Source organism: Macaca nemestrina, chromosome 14 (assembly GCF_043159975.1).
Source record: "Macaca nemestrina isolate mMacNem1 chromosome 14, mMacNem.hap1, whole genome shotgun sequence".
NCBI lineage: Eukaryota > Metazoa > Chordata > Mammalia > Primates > Cercopithecidae > Macaca > Macaca nemestrina.
Window position 1 is genome coordinate 26,870,370 of NC_092138.1, and position 26,947 is coordinate 26,897,316.

General features: G+C 38.9%; 1 protein-coding gene and 1 long non-coding RNA gene across 26 annotated transcripts in view; one reads left to right on the forward strand and one right to left on the reverse strand.

Annotated features, from left to right (window-relative positions):
- LOC139358113 (uncharacterized) overlaps window positions 1-21,455 on the reverse strand; it is a 42,014-nt gene extending 20,559 nt beyond the window's left edge. Inside the window, exons 1-2 of the long non-coding RNA XR_011612463.1 lie at window positions 21,207-21,455; window positions 16,296-16,374 (exon numbers count right to left, since the gene is read on the reverse strand). This is a non-coding gene — a long non-coding RNA (uncharacterized lncRNA). The remainder of the gene's footprint in view (window positions 1-16,295; window positions 16,375-21,206) is intronic.
- The window catches only part of LOC105498657 (transient receptor potential cation channel subfamily M member 3), a 909,897-nt gene that overhangs the window by 339,880 nt on the left and 543,070 nt on the right, over window positions 1-26,947 (forward strand). The gene's annotated exons all lie outside the window — the stretch shown is intronic.

The following is a 26,947-nucleotide window of genomic DNA, read 5'->3' on the forward strand; positions in this document are numbered from 1 at the left end:
CGAGTTGAGTGTGTGTATTCTGTGATCATAGAGGATGGATTTTTTTTCTTGAATGATGTAAATGATTAAACCAGAGGCACAGTTTGATTTTAGTACCTACTTTTATAATAATATCTAATGTACCACAGAGTAGTCACTGTGCCAGGCACTGTGTGTGACACTTTTATGCACCTAATGCATTCAGTTCTCCCAACAGACCTATATATAAGATTGCCCTCTTTCCCTATAAGAAAATTAAGATTATAGAGTTAGATCTTACACTGCTAGTAAATGGTAGAGCTGAGGTTTGAACCTAATCTGTGCCTTACCCACTAATTTTCTCCTCCTATATTCCTCTTCTATTTCTCATGGAATAATAGGGATTCTCTAAAACAGAACACAACATATAGAAATAGAAAAGAAGTAGAGAAGCAGTCAAAGGAATAAAATGAGAATGTGCAGGACTAGAAGATGATTCAAATTTCAATCCTAAATTATGTCAGAAATAATTTCTACAAGAGGAAGGACTTTGTCTTTTCTTTTCATTCTTACATCCCTAGCACCTAGCACAATGGTTGACAAATGGAGGCAACCAAATATTTTTTAAGTTTTTTAAAAATTTAATTTTTTTTTAAATTTTACTTTAAGTTCTGGGATGCCTGCGTACAACGTGCAGGTTTGTTATACAGGTATGCAGGTGTCATGGTGGTTCGCTGCACTTATCAACTGATCATCTAGGTTTTAAGCCCTGAGTGCATTAGGTATTTGTCCTAATGCTCTGCCTCCCCTTGCCCCCAACCCCCCAACAGGCCCCGGTGTATGATGTTCCCCTCTCTGTGTTCATGTGTTCTCGTTGTTCAACTCCCACTTAGGAATGAGAACATGTGGTGCTTGGTTTTCTGTTCCTGTATTAGTTTGCTGAGATTGATGGCTTCCAACTTCATCCATGTCCCTCCCTGAAAAGGACATAAACTCATTCTTTTTTATGGCTGCATAGTATCGTATGGTGAATATGTACCACATTTTCTTTATCCAGTCTATCATTGATGGGCATTTGGGTTGGTTCCAAGTCTTTGCTATTGTAAATAGCGTGGCAGTAATCACATGTGCATGTGTCTTCATAGTAGAATGATTTATAATGCTTTGGGTATATACTCAGTAATGGGATTGCTGGGTCAGATGGTATTTCTGGTTCTAGATCCTTAAGGAATCACCACACTGTCCACAATGGTCGAACTAATTTACATTATCATCAACAGTGTAAAAGCGTTCCTATTTCTCCACATCCTCTCCAGCATCGTTTCCTGACTTTTTAATGATCGCCATTCTAACTGGTGTGAGATGGTATGTCATTGCAGTTTTGATTTGCATTTCACTAATGATGATTAGCTTTTTTTCCTCATATTGTCTGTTAGTTGCATAAATGTCTTCTTTTGAGAAGTGTCTGTTCATATCCTTTGCCCACTTTTTGATGGGTTGTTTGTTTTTTTTCTTGTAAATTTGTTTAAGTTCTTTGTAGATTCTGGATATTAGACCTTTGTCTGATTGGTAGATTGCAAAAATTTTCTCCCGTTCTGTAGGTTGCCTGTTCACTCTGATTATAGTTTCTTTTGCTGTGCAGAAGCTCTTTAATTTGATTAGATCCCATTTGTCAATTTTGGCTTCTGTTGCAATTGCTTTTGGTGTTTTAGTCATGAAGTCTTTTCCCATGCCTCTGTCCTGAATGGTATTGTCTAGGTTTTCTTCTATGGTTTTTATGCTTTTGGGTTTTACGTTTAAGTCTTTAATGTACCTTCAGTTAATTTTTGTATAAGGTGTAAGAAAGGGGTCCAGTTTCTGTTTTCTGCATATGACTAGCCAGTTTTCCCAACACCATTTTTTAAATAGAGAATCCTTTCCCCATGTCAGCTTTGTCAAATATCAGATGATTGTAGATGTGTGGTGATATTTCTGAGCCGTGTGTTCTGTTCCATTGGTCTATATATCTGTTTTGGTACTAGTACCATGCTGTTTAGTTACTGTAGCCTTTTAGTGTAGTTTGAAGTCAGGTAGCATGGTGGGAGGCAACCAGATATTTTTAAACGAATGTATATATTGTGCCTTCATAAATTTATCACATTTAATGTAAGAGCTACATTATAATAATGACCAAAAAGTAGAGGATATTAATTTTGTCAATTTAAATGAATGTTGCCATATTGATCTTAAGGAATCAGAAATTTAGAATCACAGCAGGAAGAAATTGAATACCTAATGTATTCTGTCTTTGTTATTCTTAACAATTCCTAAGAAATCTAATTGTTATTATTGGTAAATATCTTCCTAACCACATCCCAAAATTTCAAATTGAATTAATTTTATAATTTATTAAGTATTAAGAAAGAAAAGCTAAAAAATCTATGCTTAGTAAATTGAAGAAGTTAGAATTACTGCTATTAGAAAAACAAATTTACAAGAAATCACAATTAAATTTCAATAAATTCATGTCTCCTCATACTTATTAAAATTGGTAATCAGTGAGTTTTCTTTTTTATAGTTTAAAAACTGTATTCAGGTTGCTCCACTGCAGAGTTCCAGAGGGCACCATTCATTGTGTTGTGAATCTATTTGAATAGAGCTCTGGAATTAGGGGTGCTCCCATTTCACAGCCATCAACACCTCTGCCTTTTCTTTTCTCTATACAGACAATTTAGGCCAAAGCAACAGATTCATATTAGTTTCATTTTAGCACTTATTAAGTACCTCTGTCAGATGCTGGGCTAGAAGCTTGCAAATGAGTAAGACATGACCCCTAAAAGAGAATCACTATCCATTACAATGAAAAATACTAAACTGATGTGACTGTTTCTTTATATATAGACAGATGTGATTGATGGTGTAGTGATACAGATACAAAGATAATAAATATAAATAATACATGCATGTGCTTGGATAGCTAGAAACCAAGACTATGATGATATTTTAAATTTGGGACACCCAAACAAAATTCTCATATATACCTTAACCTTTCACAATAGTCACAGCTGCCTTTCTCTATGGGTTTTCAAATACTAGTTGATGTTCAAAAACTGATCTTTTCTAGGGTTTACATCCTTGATTTTCTTTAGCAATACATGTAACTGGTAATTTCATTTGTATTAGGTATGACTGGTTGCAAGCTGAAAATGATAGTAAATTCAATGTCAACCAATTTAAAAGCACAGAAGAAATTTATTGGGTCCTATAACTGGAAACCCCAGGAATTGTTTGGCTTCAGGTACACAATGTTGCTAAATATTGGGTTTCTCTTCCTGGATCTTTTTATTACACTTCCTCTGGGTTGTATTCATTCTCGGCAAGATCCCCTCTTGTGGCTCAAGGTAACGGCACAACTCCAAATTCATATCATTGTATTTCAAAGGTTCTGATCAAAGGTGCCATGGCAAATCCAAACAGTCACTATTGCAAGGGGTAGGCAGTGCCCTGACCCCTTATGTCTATATTACCTGCTCCAACCCTGAACTGGGATGGATTCCCCAGCTAAGGAATGACTAAAACTGAGAGAAAGGTGTTTCCGTAAAAGTTTGGGTTTCCTTTACCAGCAGTGGGTGAAAGGAATTTTGAGTAGCAGGAAAATAGATAACCACCACAAAGACCATAAAGAGAAATTTGATCTTCTTTATCCTTTAACATAATCAATACAACTTCTGTTAATAAAAGTTGTCAGCATACCAAAAGAATCAAATGTCTTGTCTATAAGAGAATGGTAAGCGTGGTGTGTTTAAGCTTTGAGATCTCAAGTTGTTCCTTATCAAGCCAAAGCCCAAAGGTAGTAATGCTGCTGACCCCAGCAACATTAAGTACAATTTAATTTAGAACAGGAAAAAAAAAAAGGCAGTAAATTTTATGAAGCATGTTAAAAATAAATGGTGGAGGAGGAGTTTAAAAATTTCCTACTGTGGATATAAATCAAGAGTCTGAAAATTTTATTGGAGCCTTAAAAATCACTACAGATGACTGACTGTATTACTAATAGTACCTAACATTTTTAAGCACTTCCTATATGTCCGGCACAGTACTAAATAGTTTTAAATATTCATTAAATCCTGAAGGTAATCCCATGAAGTAGGGAGTCATTATTCTTACTTTACAAATGAGAATTTTGAGGCTTGGAGAAGTTAAATAACTTGTCTAACATGATAGCATGGATGATAGCATAGAGCCAGCTTTGAACTTAGGTGCAGAGACAGTGACTTAGCCTGTGCTGCCAGACTCCTCCATGAACAGAAATAACCCAAAGCAACAAAAGCTGTTGTCACTGCTTTTGTACTGGCCAACGCAAAAGGAAAGAGCACTGCAACAGTCTGGGAAGCATCTCTTAGGGGACACCTTGGCACGATGAGGGCATGATATGTAGGGGTGACCAGGTTGGTGGTGGCTCTGGAAATTGTTGGATGAGAAGATTTATATCAAGGAAAAGGGACATAATAACTTCATCATCTGCTTGCGAGAACTGGCTTAAAGATACGGAATTGCCAGGCGTGGTGGCTCACGCCTGTAATCCCAGCACTTTGGGAGACCGAGGCAGGCGTATCATGAGATCAGGAGATCAAGATCATCCTGGCTAACACGGTAAAACCCTGTCTCTACTAAAAATACAAAAAACAAAAAAACAAAAAAAACCACGAAAGCTGGGCATGGTGGTGGGTGCCTGCAGTCCCCGCTGCTCAGGAGGTTGAGGCAGCAGAATGGCATGAACCCAGGAGGCAGAGCTTACGGTGAGCCAAGAACGCACCACTGCACTCCAGCCTGGGCGACAGAGCAAGACTCTGTCTCAAAAAAAAAAAAAAAGATATGGAATTATGTTTTCTTGCATAGTAGCATAGTTGCTGCATGTTTCAGAGAGACAGTTCGCAGCTGAGAAAAGTCTTCTTAGCAACTGTCCCTTGGCACATGCCGTTCTTTCTGTCCAGAATGCTTCTCCACTACTTTACATGTCTAAATTCAACCTGTCCTTGAAAGCTTGAAATGCCTCTTATTCCACAAGACCTTGTTCAATCCCCTCACCATCAAGGTAGCTTTATCTCTTCCTAGTGACTCCCAGAGTGCTAAGACTCTACTGTGCCACAGACGCCGCCCCTGCCCTATGCTATCCTTTATATGTAGAGCAAGCTTGTCTAATCCACAGCCTGCAGGCTGCATGTGGTCCAGGATGGCTTTGAATGTGGCCCAACACAAACTCGCAAACTTTCTTAAAACATTATTACTTTTTTTTTTGCCATTCTTTTGCAGTTCATCAGCTATCTTAAGTGTTAGTGTACTTTATGCATGGCCCAAGACAATTCTTCTTTTCCAGTGTGGCCTAGGGAGGCTAAAAGATTGGACACCCCTGATGTAGAGTTCTTCTTTCTGATGGCAGCCTATAAGCTTTCAGGAAACGAACTCAAAGATGTAAACACCAGGATGCTCAGGACATCTGCTGAGTGGCCTTCCTCACGAGACACTGAGCTTCTTGTATCTCTGGGTGTCTTCATCAGAGAACTGAAGACCATGGTTATGGTTGCTAACTCTTGCACTGAATGGAAAGTATATTATATGATTTCCAAGACCCAATTTTATTCTAAATGTCTATGATATTTATCACATAATTTTATGATTCTTTGGTGTTTTTTTTCTACATCATTGTCCAAATAATTTATGCATCTGACAAAAAATTCTAAGTCAATTTCTGGCTTTGTACTACCTAGATGCCTCTAGCTACAGAGAAACACTTTCAAGTGATATAAAGGAAGATACAGATAATATAGACACAGTCTGTTATTGTCTTTTATCTCTCCTTAACTAGATTACATATATGGAGGTGGAAATGCTATTTAAAGAAAAATATGTATTGTATATATTGTCATGTATACTGGATCTTTGTATAGCATGTTTGGAGCTTATAAAACACTTTTGCAAAAGTTTTATTTTATAGTGATATAGAGACTATATAGCAAACTAACACTATAAGAAAATATATATAAATATATAAAAGCATATATTCATATATATATATATATATGAGACGCATATATGTGATTTACAAGCTTGGCTTGGTATTTGAGGTTGCCTTTTGCCCTGGAGAGCAGCTAATATAGTACCATGATTATTTTTCAGAGATAGGTACTAGAGAAAGAAGAAAACAGAGAGCTTCTATCAGAAGCTGTCTCCTCTTTCCTCACCACCCCAAGTTTCCATTATACCCTTTTCTCACTCTCTTTCCACCTCTCTGCCTAAGTATATTATCATCTCAACTCAATGTACTAGTGTGAATAAAAAGTTTGGATGAAGTGACATCCAAAACCAATGGATCATGAAGAGTCTTTCAAAAAGAGGAAAGTTTAATGAAGCAGTTTTACAGAATTTTAAAGCTGGAAATGACCTCATGCATATCCATATACTAATTATGTTACCTTGAACTAGGTAAGAATGAGGAAACCTCATTATGCTTTTGAAATTCTGTTTCTTATACCTAGTAATGTCATTGGCTTCTCGGTCAGACAGTTTTGGACTTTCTATAATTAAATAATGTTATTTAGCTTGAGTCTAGAGCCAGAGAGAAGCAGTATCCATATACTTGGAAATATTTTGTTACCCAAGTAGTTTAGTTGTATGGTAAAGTGTCATTAGATTATGTCTAAAGATTATGCTGGTTCCTAAGTATATTTTATGTCAATCTTTTAAAACATGATATATTAGATTTGAGGATACAAGCTGACTGAGGCTTCCATGTATTTCTCTATACTGTTCTCATGTCATAAAACGCAGTTCCTTCCTTGCCATCTGCAAATCTTCCAGTCAACTTTCAAAATCTATTTGAGCAGCTTCCATCCCAAAATCCATTTTCTCGTTTCAGGTATAATCAAGTATTCTGTACTCTGTGTAATACGAGTTCATAAATACTTCTCTTTCTCAGTGCTTGTCTCAAGTATCTCGTCTTCCATAGTAGGCTGAGGAATCACTGTAACCCGACATGTTTGTTACTGTAGCTGATTGTTGACAAGAGCTCATTAAAGAACAGAATTTTTCGTCTTCTTTGTATTTCTAGCACCTAGCCCTATGTGGAGCACAACCGGGGGCTCACAATAAACACTTCATTAAAGCATAATTAACAATGTAAGGGTTAAGGTGAATGAATAGATGGAATTTCTTCCTATCAACATTTGAATTCAAGGAACATCATGTCCACATATTTTGAGCTTTTTAAATATTTGAACTTCTAATACTTACTTGCTTTGTATTCATGCAGATTGTAATTTTCAAAGTACAGTTATACCATGTATTCTTGCTGAAGTCCTTTATTAGTTAGAAGTATTTTTTTAGTCTTTCTACCCAGTAGAGTTGGTCTAAACATGCAACAGCCTATGTTTAAAATCTACTTTGCTGATGAAAATAAGGAAATAAGCTTGTACTGATTCTGTCTCTTGCCAAAAGCTTGTTAAGCCAAGTACACTTTACATTAATAAAGAAAGTACCCAGTCATGCAGTGAGGTACAAATATACTGAGGGCCCACCAAGTGCAGTTTTAATGCTGGGTTCTACAAAGGTATCAAGACAAAAGAGAATCTTCCCTCCATGAATTCAAAGGGTGGTCACAGAACAGACATAAATGGAAATAATTTTTAAAAAATAAAAGGCACAGTAAGATTTATGCTTACTCAATGTCATAAACAAAAGGCAGTGATGGAACAAGAGGAAAAAAATTAATTTGTATTGGTGGGATATGAAAAGATCTTTCCCAGGAAATGGGATTTGAATTCAGCTTTGAACTTTCCTGTATAAGCACAGTATGAGCAGTAAAGAGAATAAAACTTCCAAGAGGAAATCACAACTTGGACACAAGGCTAGAAGAAGCAAGGGGAAAAGCTATTCTGTGGGCATAGATGGGATTGAGGAATAGTAACAGGATATGAGATAAGGCTGAAAAGTAAGATTTGGGTAAAAAGTTCTTGCTGAGGGGTGAGGATCTGGCTTTAATTTCCCAGTCACCAGGGATATATAAAAGTTTTTGAGACCAAGAAGAGACAAGCCCTGGTGTTCAAAAATTTTCAAGAATCAGAGACTTTGGAGTCAGTGGCTATTGAGATCATAAGCAGCAGAAATTTTGGTAGTTTCATAAGGAAATAAAATGCTCAGGCATAATTCTCATCTTCTCAAATCAGGGCCAGGACTAGAGAAAGACATGTGAAGCGCCGAGAGTGTAAATTTCAAGAGGCACTAATTCTCGGTGAAAAGTACATGAAATGGTGCCTCACTCATCTTAACCTACTCCTAGCCCTGCCTAGAATATTAAGTTAGCATCACCCTGAAAAATATTCATCACATTTCCCATCTCTTCTTATAAGTAGTGAAGTGGCAGATTAGATTCTTTCCTTAAGCAGAGGCACAGTTTTCAGCTTCTACAAGGGGAGAGGAAGAGCTGAATTGCGTAGAAAGTTTATACTGCAATGAGATAACAACAGAGAACCAGGCCAATTAGAAAAAGACTTTACTCTCCATCAACCTGAAGTTCCCACTTATCCTGACAGGATATGCAGGTCTCTGTGACAGGTCTTTGTTACTTAGACCTCTTTTGGGTAGATTTTCAGTATGAATGGAGAAAAAGACATCTTCAATTGGTTGGTGATAAGCATCTAAATCTAAGCAATGAATTTATGTCAGTGGTCCATTATGATAATCTAGACTTATACCTCATTTTTAAAGTTGCTGAGAAGAGGAGAAAAAATTAGAATGAATCTTTTAAAAGAATTTTTTTCAACTTTTAGGTTTAGTTTTTCCCATGAGTATATTACATGATACTGAGGTTTGTGATAGTAATAATCCCATCACCTAGCCACTGAGCATAGGATCCAACAGTTTTTCAAACCTTGCCCTCCTCCCTCCCTCCCCCATCTAGTAGTCCCCACTGTCTATTATTGCCATCTTTATGTCCTTGAGTATGTAATGTTTAGCTTCCACTTACGACTGAGAACATGTAGTATTTGGTTTTCTGTTCCTGCATTAATTTGCTTAGGATAATGGCCTGTAGCCGCATCCATGTTGCTGCAAAGGAGATGATTTTGTTCTTTTCATGTGGCTGTGTAGTATTCCATGGTGTATATGTATCACATTTACTTTATCCAGTCCACTGTCGATGGGCACCTAGGTTGATTTCATGTCTTTACTATTGTGAACAGTGCTGCAATGAACATGCCAGTGCATGTGTGTGTTTTTGGTAGAACAATTTGTTTTCTTTTGGATATATAACCAGCAATGGAATTGCTTAGTTGAATGGTAGTCCTATTTTAAGTTCTTTGAGAAATCTTCAAACTATTTTCCACAGGGGTTGAATTAATTTACATTCTCATCAACAGTGTATAAGTGTTCCCTTTTCTCTGCAGCCTTGCCAGCATCTGTTGTTGACTTTTTAGTAATAGCCATTCTGACTGGTGTGAGATGGTATCTCATTGTGGTTTTCATTTACATTTCTCTGGTGATTATTGATTTGGAGCACTGTTCATGTTTGTTGGCTGCTTTTCGTGGTTTGTTGGCTCTTTGTTGAGAAGTATCTGTTCATGTCTTTTGCCTAGTTTCACGGTCACTTGTATATCTTCTTTTGAGAAGTACCTGTTTATGTCTTTTGCCCAGGTTTTTATGGGATTATTTGTTTTTTGCTTGTTCAATAGTTTCATTTCCTTATATATTTTGGTATTGGAACTTTGTTGGATGCACTGTTTACAAATATTTTCTTCCATTTTGTAGGTTGCCTGTTTACTCTGTTGATAGTTTCTTTTGCTGTGCAAAAGCTCTATAGTTTAGTTAGGTCCCACTTGCCAATTTTTGGTTTTATTGCAATTGCTTTTGAGGACTTAGTCATAAATTAGTTCCCAAGTCCGATGTCCAGAATGATGTTTCCTAGGCTTTCTTCTAGGATTCTTGTAGTTTGAGATCTTACATTTAAATCTGTAATCCATCTTGAGTTAATCTTTGTATATGGTGAAAAGTAGGGGTTCAGTTTCATTCTACTGCATACGGCCAGCCAGTTATCTAAGCGCCATTTTGTTGATTAGGGATTCCTTTTCCTTTTGCTTATTTTTGTTAATTTTGTCAATGATCAGTTGGCTAAAGGTGTGTAGCTTTATTTCTGGGTCCTCTATTCTGCTGCATGAGTCTACATATCTGTTTTTGTACCAGTACCATGCTGTTCTGGTTACTATAGACTTGTAGCATAGTTTGAAGTTGGGTAACGTGATGCCACTGGCTTTGTTCTTATTGCTTAGGACTGCTTTCACTGTTCAGGCTCTTTTCTGGTTCCATATGAATTGTAGAATAGTTTTTTTTTCTAGTTCTGCAAAAAAATGACATCCATAGTTTGATAGGAATAGTGTTCAATCTGTAGATTGCCTTGAGCAGCATGGCCATTTTAATGATTTATTGATTCTTCTAATCCATGAGCATGGAATGTTTTTCTATTTGTTTGTATCATCTGGAATTTCTTTTATTAATGTTTTATAGTTCTTCTTGTAGAGATCTTTTACCTCCTTGGTTAGATGTAGTTCTAGGTATTTTTGTGTGTGTGTGGCTATTGTATATGAGATTGCATTCTTGATTTGACTCTCAGCTTGAACATTATTGTTATAGAGAAATGCTACAGATTTTTGTACATTGATTTTGTATCCTGAAACTTTACCAAAGTCAGAATAAATCTTTTTAAAACCAAGAAGTAGGTGTCACAGAACATTTACTTGTTCATGCCCAAGATCACCTCATGCTATTGCTAATCCATTCCCTATTGGCTATGTGAAGCCATGTGCAATGACAGATTCTTAGAGCAGTTTTTATTTTATAAATATACTACGTGGCTCATTGTTAAAATTAGTATATACTGGACCAAGAATATCTATTCAACTACCATCAGCCAGCCAGTTTCTCAAGAATGCCACGAGAATCACAGGAGATATTCAGGAAGTACCTAGCACAACATTAGCACGTTGTAGGTCCTTGGAGCCAAAGACTGGCTTGCTTTCTTCCCTTCTTTCAAAAAATCTCCTTCTGTAGAATCCCTGTCTCCCACATAGACTGAATACACATCACTTCACTTCAAGATTTTAATGCTAAGATAAATCTTCTAAAGTATATTCAGATGCCCTATGCCAGGAAATTTATCGATTTTAATATATTTCACTACTACTTGGAAGAAAACGTTGGTTAAAACCTATCTCTCTATATATCTATATATATATACACACACACATACACACACACAGCCTGCCAGTTTCTTAAGGTTGCCATGAGAATCATAGGAGATATTCAGAAAGTACCTGGCACAACATTAGCATACATATGTGCAGTGTGTGTGTACGTAGTAATACATTTTGGGTACTTTAATGCAACACTGGTTACAATAAATGCCCTTTAATGTACAGGCCTGCTAATTCCAGCAAAAAATAGTTAATGCATAAAGTAATACTCATTAAAAATAAGGAATACATTCACTGCTTTTTTCATACTTTCCCATCCATCAACACATTTTAATGTATAGTCAGAGCACTGTGAAATTTGCAATTTCAGAATAAGTAGCTCTTAATACAGGCTCATCCAATAAAATGCAGAGAGAGGCAGGATGAAGGATAGGAAAGAGGACTGGCTTCCAATCAGTCAGACTTGGGTTTTAATTCCCCATTTACCAGCCTTGTAACCTTGGGCAAGTTGCTTGCCTTTCTGAACATTTGTTTCAGATATTAAATTTTCCCACTGTGATGTTGTAAGCATTTCATGAGATGATGTCTGTAAATCATCCAGGGTAGTTCCTGATCAATGATAAGCACTCAATAAATGGTAGTTATCATTATGACACTGAAAATAATTATATTTTATGAAATTATTTTCATCTCACACAATCACTCAGCCATTTCAATCTCTGTATGTTCCAAGAGATTCACTTGGAATTCAGACTCATACATCTTTAAGCTCTCAATGGGTTCTGTGAAATGCATTACCTATCACATTATATCATTTATTTTTATTTTATTTTATTTTATTTTTTTGAGACTGAGTCTGGCTCTGTCGCCCAGGCTGGAGTGCAGTGGCCGGATCTCAGCTCACTGCAAGCTCCGCCTCCCGGGTTTACGCCATTCTCCTGCCTCAGCCTCCGGAGTAGCTGGGACCACAGGCGCCCGCCACCTCGCCCGGCTAGTTTTTTGTATTTTTTAGTAGAGACGGGGTTTCACCGTGTTAGCCAGGATGGTCTCGATCTCCTGACCTCGTGATCCACCCGTCTCGGCCTCCCAAAGTGCTGGGATTACAGGCTTGAGCCACCGCGCCCGGCCAACATTATATCATTTAAATGAAGGCTATTCCTTGGAACACACACACAGAAATATTTAAAATATTTCCCTATTTGGGACATGCTACAAATCTCCATATTAAATCTCTATGTAAAGACTTTCTCAAATTGTCTTCTAAGATGTTATCTGTTCTGTTCCTGCCTGTACAGTTCCTTTTTGCTATTCCAAAGTCTTTTATAGTTTAAGTAAAACTTAATATCTATTGTGTTTTTACGTGATTCTCCTTGTGCTGTGTCTCTATCACCACAGAAGAACTGTTCCTGGTAAGACCACCCCACCTTGGTTACATCATTAACCATTTGGTGTGTTTTCCCTGATGTAGATCACTTTAACTTCAGTAACAACCTTGATTTGACAGGATATAAGGCTGTGTGAGATAATTTAGTCCACTAACAATAGGATCATAGAGAATTAGAATAGAAGGCATTTTATAGAGGGTGTAGTTCACTTCTTTCTTTACACAAAAAGTTCTGAGAAGTTAAGGTACCTTGTGAACTGTATTTAACAGTGTTTGTGACTTATGTCTTAACATCAAACATAGATTCCCTTTATTTACCTAGAATGAAATTAGAACAAGCTCTAACTTACCTTAGGGGGATCCTCCCTTTATTCCTTATGTTAGTAGATATTATACGAGAAGACATTACAGAACAGTAAAATGATACAGTCTCACTAAAAAGACAACACGTCATGAGTGTCAGGAAAATTGGCATTATGAGAAGTGTTTCCTAACTTTTATTTTCAACATCAGCTATTTGACCATCTGTGCATTTGCTCCTAGGAATGACCACCACATAATTAAATCTAAAGTAAACCAATTATCTTCAGTAACTACCAAAGAAAAGCACTTCATACTTTTGATATATTCCTACAAGATTTGAGATTGGCGCTGGGGTTAGTTGAGAGTATTTGACTGATAACTGAACATACACTTAACTAAACTGATACTTGAAAAACTCTATCTGCTACATGTAAACATTTGTAGTCAGATTCACTTTTTCTACTTTATTTTCAATGTGGATTTTTAAAAAAAAACACATTAATTGAGGTTGTTATATCTGTGCAAGTAAAAAAAAATTAAAAGATTGGTGGGTAGGTGTAAATGTGGCTATTATCTTATTTGTAATTACCATAAATTGTAAGTCCAATGAATCCAAGTGGCAGTGTTGCTAAGAAAAAAGCCAGAATGTAAGACAGATGTTTGTACACTTTCATTAGAATTGCTTAATGCCAAAACAAGACTTTGTGAGATTTGAAAAGCAAAGGGTAATCATTTCAGAAATAGGATACAAAGCATGTAGTTAAAGCAAGTTTCTTATTTTTATGGGATTCTGTCGTGTGTGTGTTTGTGTGTATGTGTGTGTGTGGTGTGTGTGCGTAATTTATTTAGATATTCTGCCAAAATTAAAGTCACAGTCATTTTCTTAGTAATGCCATAAAAATGTTCCATAAAGGATTCTTCTCTTGGCATCTTGCAAATCTTTTCCTGATTGTTCTATGTCTCTCAAAAGACTTCCCTTATTTGAGCCTTTATGTCTAACATTGAATAAGCACTTTTATGTGCTTGGCACCAATGTAAGAATTTAATCCTCTCTAAGGGAGCCACTCTTATTATCCTATTTCTTAAAGATGAGCACACTAAGAAACTGAGGTCAGCTTGCACAAGGTCACACAATTTGTGAGACATGAGCCAAGAGTGGAATCTAGGCAGTCTTCCTTGACAGCCCACCTTCCTAATTATGTCCACAGATTGCCTTGCATGTTCGCTATTCATTACCATTCTCTGTGACTATATCCTGTCTTTCCAGGTAGTCTGTTGACATATTATAGCCATTGTTCCTCTTTATACTTGTAAAGGCAGAGTACATTTCAATTTGATAAATATCAATTTAGCATCACATCCAGGAAAGTGAGGTGGGAGTGAGGAGGGGGGGGTCTTGGACTTGCCAAGATGAGAGCTGAGAGGGATAGTCCTACCTCCAACAAGCCAGGTATTTCTATTCTCTCCCCTCACCTTCTCCTGCTCTTTAGTACTGTCCTTATGAGGTACACAGTTGATTCCAGAATGTGTATGTAGAAGGAGTTTAGTGTTAGCCATCTCAGTGGAAGGAGGGACTTTAGGACTTTCATGCTTACTGTGTACACACAAGACCAACTACATAATTTATCAGGTCTGGTGCAAAACAAAAATTCAGGCCCCTTAATCAAAAAGCAGGGAAAAAAGTTTCTTCTGTAGTTTCTCCCTAAGCCCGTCATGGTGTTTTTTATTCGCTATTTAATGTTGCACTTCCTCAAGCACGGGAATATTCACTAGCTGAGTGCACCTAGGACCCTGAAGGAGAGACTTGGGGAGAGGGATATTGCTGGGGAGAGTTGGAGTTGGGGATGACCAAGAATTCATCCCAAGGAGGCAGTGGGAGATAAGACTGCCATCAAGCCTAGGCTCCAAGGACCTGGCATTTACCTCATTGTCCTATCATCCCTCAAATACAGAATCCACATCACAAAATAAACTTACTAAGCATGTCAAGATGGCTACTACAGAGTATTAAAGCCCAAGAACAAGGCTTCCCTTCTTAGTTTGGGGATCTTTGCAATGCATGGATGGCACACCCTTGAAACTGGCCCTTTGTAATACTTATTTGATTTGATTGGGGGCTGGGGAGCTTATGGAAGCTATAGCTAAAGCTTCTCCAACTTATCTATGGCTCCTGCTGCCATTGAGGTGCTAGCATCCTTTACTGTTATTGTTGTCTCATTCCAATTACTAGACTGGAAATCCTAGAGAACAGAGTTTCCCTTTTTTTTTTTTTTTTTTTTTTTTTTTGAGATGGAGTTTGACTCTTGTTGTCCAGGCTGGAGTGCAATGGCATGATCTCAGCTCACTGCAGCCTCTGCCTCCCGGGTTCAAGCGATTCTCCTGCCTCAGCCTCTCGAGTAGCTGGAATTACAGGCAACTGCCAACATGCCCGGCTAATTTTGTATTTTTAGTAGAGATGGGGTTTCTCCATGTTGGTCAGGCTGGTCTCGAACTCCCAACCTCAGGTGATCTGCCTGCCTCGGCCTCCCAAAATGCTGGGATTACAGGCATTAGCCACCATGCCTGGCCCAAAGAGTGTCCTTTAAGTCCTTTTGAGCTCTCCTAAGGTGACCAGAAGACCACTGGGAGTACTGTGGGCAGTGGGAAAGTCCATTTCAGAATATAGGAGCCTTTCTAATCCAACCCCAGTAGGAGGACTTGCATCCCTTGGTGAGCACATCCCCTGGACTCACTGACAAACCCTGTTGACTACTAAGCCAGCCGGAGGGAAGCAGATGGAAGCAATTTGCATAACCAAGCACTGCATTCCATTGGGAAGACTCATATGCATTATTAATAAATAACTATTTACTTTCCAGCTTATCTCCAACCAGAGGGTACAGTTCTGAATATGCAAGATGAAAGGGACTTTAGAAATCACCGCTTCACACCCAGGTACTTTACCAAAGAAATAAATGAATCTCCTGAAAGTCACTGGGAACTTGAGTTAACTGAGATCCCACACCTCCAGAGATACAGTTTTGATTTGGCCTGCTCTTTATTACAGCACACCTTTCCCTTAAAGATTGGCACAAGTTCCTTAAGACAGAAGCCATCCTGAGGGAACAGCACAGAATGCCACCCTCACAATCCTTCACTCTAAACTGCAACTTGCCACTGTCCATAGATCAAACTAATGTACTTTGTTCCCATAGAGAGCACTTTTGTTTTTTCATCTTGTGCATTACTCTAGGGGTTTACCCAAATTCCAGCCACCAACTCTGATAGACAGCGAAACATTCTCTCTCCTTTGGGATGTTTGGATTGTGCAGACAGAACAATCCTCAATGCAACAGCAGCTCCTCACCCCTGCCTCCCCAAGAATTCAAGGCAGGTGTGAAGGTACAGAGTTTAGGTCTGATATGGAAAAAAAAAGTTTTCATTCTATTCACCTGGTGGTGAGTTCTTTGAGATGGATTCTGAAGTTGCATCCAGGCTCGGTGGGGAAAGCAGGCTGTGATCACTGGCTTCCTAGGATACCAGAGCAGAAAGGGTGACAGTCATAGCACTTGTTACCTTTGCATCTGCTTAGCTTCTTGCTCTTGATTTCTGTCTGCATTTATTATGCCCTAAATTGAAATGATATTGGAAAATATTTTAGCTAAAATTCTAGGCGCATAGTCTAAATTTTATGCTCATTAGGCCTTGCCAGCAGAAATACTCTTATACTGTTTAAAAAGCAAGATTATTAGGGGAAGATGCTTTTTGTGATCCCTTTAACACTGAAAATGCTTGTTTAACAAAATGTTATACCTACATCTATGCATACAAGGCTCACTACTTTAAAACTCTGTTTTTAATTATGGTGAGTTCTAAAATTTTTGTAACATAATTAATTGAAGAAGTAATACAGGCCATGGCAAAAATTTTAGAGTATAAGAAAGCATTCCATGAAAAATATTGTAACATCTCATCACCGATAATCAGTTCCAAATGCTTTGTCCCAAGAAGCAATTACTATTAAAAATTCCCTTTCACATCTTTCTAGAAACTTTACTATGTATAAACAAAAGTGTGTATTTATACACATGGGAAGATACTTTACATATTATTCTGCATCTTCCTTTATTTCCACATAAAATTATATCTAGGAGAAAATTTCATATCAGCACAAAGAAATCCTTCTCTGTCTCATTTTTTAGCATATCTATATATTTTCATTTCAAAGATGTTTCTTAATTTATGTAACAAATCATCTAAAGAGGATGGTTTCTAGATGTTTGCAATTTATCTGTACTATTTTGCAAACAATATTGTTTTTAAAATTCTCCAATACAGAAATTCCTCCCAAGTATGTTTTTGCCCACAAGCGCACATATATGTGTAAGATGATTTTCTAGAGATGGAGTTGCCAGCTCAAAAGGTATCTGCATTTAAAATTTTTAATCAGGCCGGGCGCGGTGGTTCACGCTTGTAATCCAAGCACTTTGGGAGGCCAAGGCAGGCGGATCATGAGGTCAGGAGATTGAGACCATCCTGGCTAACACAGTGAAACCCTGTCTCCACTAAACATAAAAAATTAGCCAGGCGTGGTGGCGGGTGCCTGTAGTCCCAGTTACTTGGGAGGCTGAGGCAGGAGAATGGCGTGAACCCGGGAGGCAGAGATTGCAGTGAGCCGAGATGCGCCACTGTACTCCAGCCTGGGTGACAGACCAAGACTCTGTCTCAAAAAATAATAATTAAAATAAAATAAAATAAAATAAACATTTTAATCAGTATATTGCAGTGAGCTGTACTCCAAGAAGCTTGTGTGGTTGGCTAGCATTTGAAAAACTGTGCCAAGATAGGAAAAAAAAAAAAAAAGACAAAAACAAAGCAAATGATTATGAGTTGAATTAATATATTGAAAGTATAAAGGAAACTGATTTACATAGACTCTAGCAACAATAAGTAGTTCAGTTTATCAAACATGTATGGAGTGCCTATAGTGCCTATTTTGTACACCTGAGGCAGGTGTACACAGGTGAGTGTGCTGCATGCCTAGCTCTCTGTCTTCACGGTCTCCACCGTCTACTAGTGCAGACAGAGTGTGGGTAAAAACGGGTGTTACAGGAGCACAGGTGAGAAGCTTTCAGTTAGGTGTGGTGTTGACAAAGAGGAACTCATGTTTGTATACTTTTTGGTACCTCAAACTTCAAACATCTTGCAACTTTAGCCTATAGCATTTATGTACAATTCAGAACAAAGTGATATACCCACTGTTTCCTGGAAGAAAGAGTGGAAAGAAAAATCAGTTCACACAGGATGTGTATATCTATGTGAGAAAGAGATGACCTGAAATGGGATTGAGGAGTGTGTGATGACGAGTCAAGCGATGAAGCTTAGAGAAAGACAGTTTTGCAAACTGGCCAACAGGTAATAACGTTTGTCCCTAACCCCTTCACTAATCTTTGGAGGGAGGATGGGCTTTGGTAGTGTTTGGTGTTTTAAACCAGTGATTTCCAAACCTAGAATTACTTCTGAGTCATTTGGAAACTTTGAAATGTGATTCCTGGATTCCTGGGCACTAATAAAGGATTTTGATTCAGGAAGTTAGAGAAGGAGCCCAGGAATCTGTATCTTCCTGTTCAGGTGTATGAATTTATTTGGGTGATCCCGATGCATGGCCAGGATTTAGAACCTCTACAGGAGAGGGCTCCACAGCCTGGAGTTGAAAGGGAAGAAAGACTATCACCTGTTAATGGTGTAAGAAACCCATGTTTAGGCCAAGTGTTTGTAGTGTACAAAATGTGTGTTTGAATCTCAGGGAGATTGATTCTCCCGTTTTTGAAAAAGTGTATACCCTGGAAACTGTTATTAGAGAAAGGATGGTAAACAAGGCAGGTCCCCGATGCCTTTTAATCTGTAGCCTAATTTTTGCTCTATTCAGTGATCCTGGTGAGTGCTTCTCAATCACACTGTACCTAATGCCTGGGATCCGGCCACAGATACAATTCACGTTTCCAAGATGGGCCGTGAGCATTGTTGTCTTTTTAAAGGTCAAGAGTTGTGAGATTGAGAATCCTATCTAGATTTGTATGAGGTTGAGAAAAGAACAGTAGCTTTTCCCCAGCTTTTCTCCTCTCCCAACTCAGCTCCCTTTCTCCCGATTTCTGGTGCAGGGAAAGGTACAATCTTGTCAAACACTTTTAAGATGGAGAGGGAGGGTGTTGTTCATCCTGCTAAGTGGCAAACGCTAAGAGCAGCAGAACACTGATCTTCAGTGACTGGCAGAGGTATATTCCTGGGTGGATGACAGCCCTCCCTTTCCCAACTGATGGCTGCTGCGAGGAACTCTCTACCCAATCCAGGAACCCAAGAGCAGAGGAAAGCGTTTCTCTTCCTAGGGATGGCAGTTTCATTCTGTGGCACATTAGTTCATTGTTTTATTATAAAATTCAGTAATATGCTAGTAAATGTCTGACAGCCAGCTCTGGAAAATACAAAATCCCTGATTCATCACGTTTTTCTAGTTTCACGGTGTACTCTCCTGTGTCTAATTTCGAGCTGAAAGCAGTTTAACAAACAACCATCTTGCCAAATTTCCAAAAACTGAACAATTGGCTCTCCTGAGCCTGTGTGGGCAGACTCCAGCCCACCACTAGTTATGTCTTTTTGTCCCCCCCACCCCCACATTCTAATCATTCTTCATTTTTAATAGTTTATTTTATGTAAACATATAGTTGGTACTTAACTGTATCTTAAATATATCTCAATGAAACCATAAAACAAAAACAAAAATCAAGGACTGGAGCTAAAGTTTTGTTCCTTTTGCTATGACCAGTGATTTCCATCTCTGTCCTGTTTGTGTTTCATGTAGAGGAACAACTTATCGTGTTTCTAGCTAATGTGTACTTTTAATGCACTCCGTTGACATGAACATTACAATTAAGAATAGTGTACAGTATTTCTGTTCATCAAGATCCTATTATAAACCTTATGCCAATAGAGTTACAGTTTTCCCTAAATTGGAAAAAGAAAACATTTGCTTTAATATTTACTTTTGTTCAAATATTGTTTAGATAAATGGCCTAGGTATCTATTATTTATGATTTACTTATGACTCACAAGTTGCTCATTAGATGGCTTTTTGAAGTAAAGTTTGACTTATGATGTGCAAGTGTTTATAGATTTTTAAAGATACAACAGATATATATTTAAATTAAGTCTACCAGCCGGGCGCGGTGACTCACGCCTGTAATCCCAACACTTTGGGAGGCCAAGGCAGGCGGATCACAGATCAGGAGATCAGATCAAGGCCAATCTGGCTAACACGGTGAAACCCCGTCTCTACTAAAAACATGCACAAAAAATTAGCCGGGTGTAGGTGGTGCATGCCTGTAGTCCCAGGTACTCCGGAGGCTGAGGCAGGAGAATGGTGTAAAACCAGGGAGGTGGAGCTTGCAGTGAGCCCAGATTGCACCACTGCACTCCAGCCTGGGAGACAGAGCCAGACACTGTATCAAAAAAAAAATAATAATAATTAAGTCTAGCAAACAGTATAGGAGAGGGGATAGTTGTTTTCTGAGTGTTTATTATCGAAATCCACATGGGAACAAGTTTGCATAGAGAAGCAAAGATATTTACAAATATTCAAAAATGAGCTGACCACTTCTAACATTAGCCCCTACTCAACCCCCTCCACTTGACATCTTATCTACTTAAATACAGAACAAAATGCAATGCAAACGAATTTCAGAGTTAAATTGGAAATCCTTCAATATGTGAAATTTCACTGATGGCAATGGTGTTGGTGAAAGGCTCAAATCTTGTGCAAAGCCATAAACAAATGATAATCTGAGTTAGCTGAGTCAAGAATTTAAGGAGAAAAGAAATCTAAGGATAGATTCTTCAAAATTGAATTATTTTAATATCAATAATCTTGATGCAACCAACCAGAAACAAAAACCAGAAACAAATGCAGTATAGTCATTGTTGAATGACTAGAAGTCAGTGACTTTTAGAATCATAGTGACTCCTAGAATTGTTGAATTCAACAATTCTAGAAGTCAGCATAGATGTAATTATAATTTAAATTTCTGACATATAACAATTTCTAATTTGAATTTATTATTGGTTAAAGTCTCATTCAAACTTTTCACCCTCACTTTTTATGATTTTTTTTCTCCTTAAAAAGGGTTATTTCAAGTTAGCCTTTCCTGGGAACAGTTATCCTTAAATGACCACAGTGACCTACTGATGAATTCTGTTTGCATCCAGAATTGCACGGTCTCTATGTTTTTAGTAATAAGTACAACAGGAATAATTACTGAGAATGTAACATTGTGTTCAGAATTGGTGGGTTCTTGGTCTCACTGACTTACAGAATGAAGCAGGGGACCCTTGCCGTGTTACAGTTCTTAAAGATGGTGTGTCCGCAGTTTGTTCCTTCAGACGTTCAGATGTGTCTGGAGCTTTTTCCTTCTGGTGGCTTCGTGGTATCGTTGGCTTCAGGAGTGAAGCTGCAAACCTTCCCGGTGAGTGTTACAGCTCACAAAGGCAACCTGGGCCCCACGGGTGAGACGCAGCAAGATTTATTGCAGAGTGAAAGAACAAAGCTGCCACGATGTGGAAGGGGACCCGAGCGGGTTACCACTGCTGACTAGGGCAGCCTGCGTTTATTCCCTTATCTGACCCCACCCACATACTGCTGATTGGTCCATTTTACAGAGAGCTGATTGGTCTATTTTACAGAGCGCTGATTGGTCCATTTTGGCAGAGTACTGATTGGTGCTTTTACAATCCTTGAGCTAGACACAGAGTGCTAGACAGAAAAGTTCTCCAAGTCCCCACTAAGTTAGCTATATACAGAGTACCAAATGGTGTATTTACAAACCTTGAGCTAGATGTAGAGTACCGATTGGTGTATTTACAAACTTTGAGCTAGACATAGAGTGCTGATTGGTGCATTTACAATCTTTTAGCTAGACACAGAGTGCTAGACAGAAAAGTTCTCCAAGTCTGTACTAGGTTAGCTAGATACAGAGTATTGACTGGTGTATTTACAAACCTTGAGCTAGATACAGAGTACCGATTGGTGTATTTACAAACCTTAAGCTGGACACAGAGTGCTGATTGGTGTGTTTACAATCATTTAGCTAGACACAGAGTGCTAGACAGAAAAGTTCTCCAAGTCCTCTAGGACTTGTATCTTGTATCTAGGTTAGCTAGATACAGAGTACTGATTGGTGTATTTACAAACCTTGAGCTAGGCACAAAGTGCTGATTGGCGTATTTACGATCCCTTAGCTAGACATAAAAGTTCCCCAAGTCCCCACCAGACTCAGGAACCAAACTGGCTTCACCTAGTGGAGCCCAGCGCCAGGGCCACAGGCGGAGCTGCCTGCCAGTCCCGCACCCTGCCTGCACTCCTCAGCCCTTGGGCGGTGGATAAGACCGGGCATCACGGAGCAGGGGATGGCGCCCCTTGGGGAGGCTTGGGCCCCCTGGGAGCCCACAGTGGAGCGGGGAGCTTGGGCATGGTGGGCTGCAGGTCCTGAGCCCTGCCCTGCAGGGAGGTATCTGAGGCCCAGCGAGAATTTGAGTGCAGCCGGCAGTGCTGGGGGACCCGGCGCAACCTCCACAGCTGCTGGCCCGGGTGCTAAGCCCCTCACTGCCCTGCGCTGGCGGCGCCTGCTGGCTGCTCCCAGTGTGGGGGCTCGCTGAGCCCATGCCTGCACCGACTGGAACTCACACCGGCCCACTAGTGCTGCCTGCAGCCCCGGTTCCCGCCTGCGCCTCTGCCTCAACACCTCTCCCGGCAAGCAGAGGGAGCCGGCTCTGGCCTCTGCCAGCCTAGAGAGGGGCTCCCACAGTGCAGTGGCAGGCTGAAGGGCTCCTCAAGTGCCGCCGGAGTGGATACCTAGGCCTAGGAGGCCCCGAGAGTGAGGGCTGCTAGTACATTGTCACCTCTCACCATGTGACATTTCACTGTGACTATGCACTCTTCTAAGTACTTTACAGGTGTCATCCCTTTTATTGCTTACAACCACCCTGTGACAAAGAAACTTCTGTCATCATTATTTTAGATAAAAAAGTACCTGAAGCAGGAGGATGTTAAGGACTTTTGCCATTAAAACTAATGGCAAAACCGCAATTACTTTTGCACCAGCCTAATACCCTGCTAGAGAGAGCAGGATGTGGACACTGGGAATCTGATGGTGAAGTCTGCTGCCCATGTTCCCATTAATATAATAGGGCCTAAGAAAACCAAAACTCTCAACTCCTCAAAGTCAGAGTGAAATGACTCCAAGTCATATTCTTTTCTCCTTTAAAACATAAAATAAATACTAGATACACAGTAGTAAGCAAACATCTTCAACAGGAAATTCTGTCCTTAGTAACCGGTTTATTCAGATACCAATCAGAGTAAAAGACTATGAGAAACAGCTGCACAGACTGCTTGCCTCATGCACGGAAAATAGTACAGTATTTGGACAATAAATAAGAGCTAACCATATACGCCTTACCTGTTCTGGTAGTTACTGAAGTAGAATTAATTGAAGGCTAGCGAATTATACTGTTAACAATAATCATGGTTCCGCTGGCCTCTTTTAGTCAGATAGAGAAAAAAGCATATTGTAACTCTTGAAGTTACTTATTATTACCAAAAAGTCCCAATTTAATAGGATCAAAAGATGTGTTCTTTATACAGAAAAAAAATCCAGCAATGAAAGTTGAAATTCGAATAATTTTATATGATAGAAGTATATCCTTTTCCTTAGATTAGTGCTTTTTCAGTTTTTTTATAACTACCTAGGGAAATGAAAGTAAGATAATTATAAATGCCTTTGTATCACTATAAAATTCATTCTTTTTTTTTTTGCATTATCTCAGCAATATTTTTCTGTTTTTTTAATTAAATAATATTGGTGCATCGTGTCATTCCTGTCATATATAAGCTGCCAGTTTGAAAAGCAAAGCTCTGTGCTTTAATATTATGCAATGCAAGAAATAACATTTTCTAAACAAATTGGTTTATTTTTTATTGATAATCTGTGGAATGGAACAGGGAGGGATATTACAGCTTGTTTTTCTTTTTTCTTTTTAAATTATACTTTAAGTTCTAGGGTACCATGTGCACAACGTGCAGGTTTGTTACATATGTATACATGTGCCATGTTGGTGTGCTGCACCCATTAACTCATCATATACATTAGGTATATCTCCTAATGCTATCCCTTCCCCTTCCCCTCACCCCAGGACAGGCCCCGGCGTGTGATGTTCCCCTTCCTGTGTCCAAGTGTTCTCATTGTTCAATTCCGACCAATGAGTGAGAACATGCGGTGTTTGGTTTTCTGTCCTTATGATAGTTTCACAACTTCTTTTTCTTATTCAAGAAAATATCAATGGGCATTTTGGAACATCAGCAGTAGTTGAAGCTACATCTCTGGCCAGCAAAATTAAAGTAATTAGATAGTGTCAGGTACTAATCACTGATGAGACCTGTACACTTTCTGAAGCTCAGAGCTGGGAAATTAAAGGGCTAAGAAGGATACAATATATTTTTCTTTGAAGACTACTGGTCTTCCTTTTACTATGTAGTTTGAACCATGTCACATGTCCTTTGGCCTTGATAGCCAAGAAGTTCAAAAGTAAGATTTTGACTCAAATTTAGGGTCTTGCATTAAGCCTGTTTTTCCAAGTCTCACCTCTCCTCTTCTCTTTCATTCTCATCTTTATGACTTGATTTCCTCTTCTATAGTCTTCTGTTCAAAGTTTTAGTATTATTTTTGTTTTCATGCACTGTGGCTGACTGCCACAATTACTGCTTCAGACCATCACTAAGACAGTTACTACTGTTAGTACTTGAGACCATCATTACGACCGTTACTATGTTACTACTTGAGACTGTCATTATGAGACTGAATGAAGGGGAACAAAGGTAGAAGTGAAAACTCAAGACAGAAGAAAACTGTTTTAACGGATGGGGCCAGGGGATGAAAAGAGGGCTCCCTGCTTCTAGTGAGCAAAGGCAGCCGCCTCGAGCTTCTTCAGCCCTTCTTTTTTATTGGATAGAACGAGCAGGGAGGAGGAGGTAACGATTGGTCAGCTGCTTAATTGATCACAAGTTCCCATTATTGCTAACAGGTTTGAGATGTGCCTAATCACAAGAAACACTTGTCCCTTGGTCGTGACTACCCTCAGCATTCCTTCTGGGCAACGGATGCAGTTTGTCAGTTTGCCAACATCCTGCTTTCATGAGAACAGTTTGCTGTTTACTCATATAGCCTCCAGTGGTATACTGAGTTGATCACGACCCTCACTCTTTTGGCCTCAACAAAGCACGATATTGTGCCTTGTTTTAGACGTTATTACTGCACAAAGTCTGGAGTCAGACAGGTTGGGTCCAGCTCTTGATTCTGCAACCCACTGTGTGATCTTGGACCCACAACTGAATCCATCTATCCTGCATTTTGCTGTCTGTTGAATGGGGCAGTAATGGTACCTGCCTCTTTGGTTATTGGGAGGATTAAGTGAGTTAATATTGTATTTATTAGGTGATTTAAATGGGAGATCTGGCACATGGTAAGTGCTTAATAAGTGTTAACTATCGAAGAGATAAATGGGCAGACATGCTCACAGGGAAATATAGATAGGCAAATCTAAGACAAAATGCTTTGTAGAAATAATGATAGGTTTAACTATCTTTACTTAAAAAAATTAATTGATGACCACCCTAAAAGCAAACTGTGGCCCTGATGCTGACCAATTGTAATGACGAATAGAGAAATCTCAAAAATGTAGAATTTGCCATCAATGAAGGTGTTCAATAAACTCTTGGAAACTAGATCTGAAATGTTTGGGCTTTCCTATATAAAGAAATCAGATGGACATATGTTTTATGACTTTAGTTTCAATTAGCTCCTCTCTGAAAATATCTCTTACAGGTCTGGGCCTATGAGTTCTACCACCTAATACCTAATCAAGAGATCCAGTACCAAAAACATCTGAATCCCATTTCCTACTTGTTCCTCTTACCCATTTCTTTTTTACTTTCCTGGTACTAAGAATACTTCTGTGTTGTCTCCTTGAAGGAGTAAAGGAGAGAGAAAGAGAGACCTGAAATGTATTGATTCCCTCTATGTGAACCAGATCCTGTTCTAGAGGCTCCGCCTGAATCCTCATGTCGGTTGTTAGTATCTCCACTATAGTATCTCCACTGTAAAAGGAGGATATTATTATCTCCACTTACATCGCAGGTTCAGGAGTGTTAAATGAATCTCCCGACACCCTATATTTACTAAGTGGCAGAGTTGGATTCAAACTTAGCTCTATTTGACACTAAAGTCAATTCTCTTTCTCTTAATATCTCTAATCACTCTACTACCAAGTCAATGGACAGAGATTGCTAGAATGCATTAATTTGGTCTTGCATAATTAGGAATCTTTAGCAAAGGATGTAGGGTGTGGATTATAATTCCCTGTTGTAAATTTCTTGAGAGGATTTTCTGGGCAGTTTAACATTATTCATTTCATTGTCAAGATTGTAGTCTCATGTCGCTAGCCTTCTAACAATCTCTCATCATTTACTATTTATGGCCCCAGACCTTCTTGATTACTCACAGCTAAGCTCATTTCCTAAACACTATCTTCTATGAAGCCATTTTTATTAAGGTGCAGGCTATACTTTTGTAATCAAAAGACTCCAAAATACAGTGGCTCAAATAAAAGAACGGTTTATTTCTCTCTTGAGGAACAGTCCAGGGCTTGCAGGGGGTTCTGCTACCCTCAAAGCATGGCTTCTAAGGTGGCCTCTTTCCCAAGGAAGGGGAAAACAGGGAGACCAAGGCAAGTAGATGGCCCAGAAATGTACATGTGACTGCCACTCACGTCTCATTGGCTCAAACTAACTCATACCTACATACTGGGGGACAATCAGTGCTCTTTGACTCATCGCCCCGAAGACTAAAAACTAAAGCCCTGTAAGACTCCTTGCTGTCTGCTAGATTGAAGGTCACCAGGCTCCCATGCCCTCTCTGATGAGGTCCTGTTGGGCTCATTCCATTTTTTCTCTAGAGGCTCACTAATACAGGGTTGTAACAACCTTACAGCTGATAAGAAA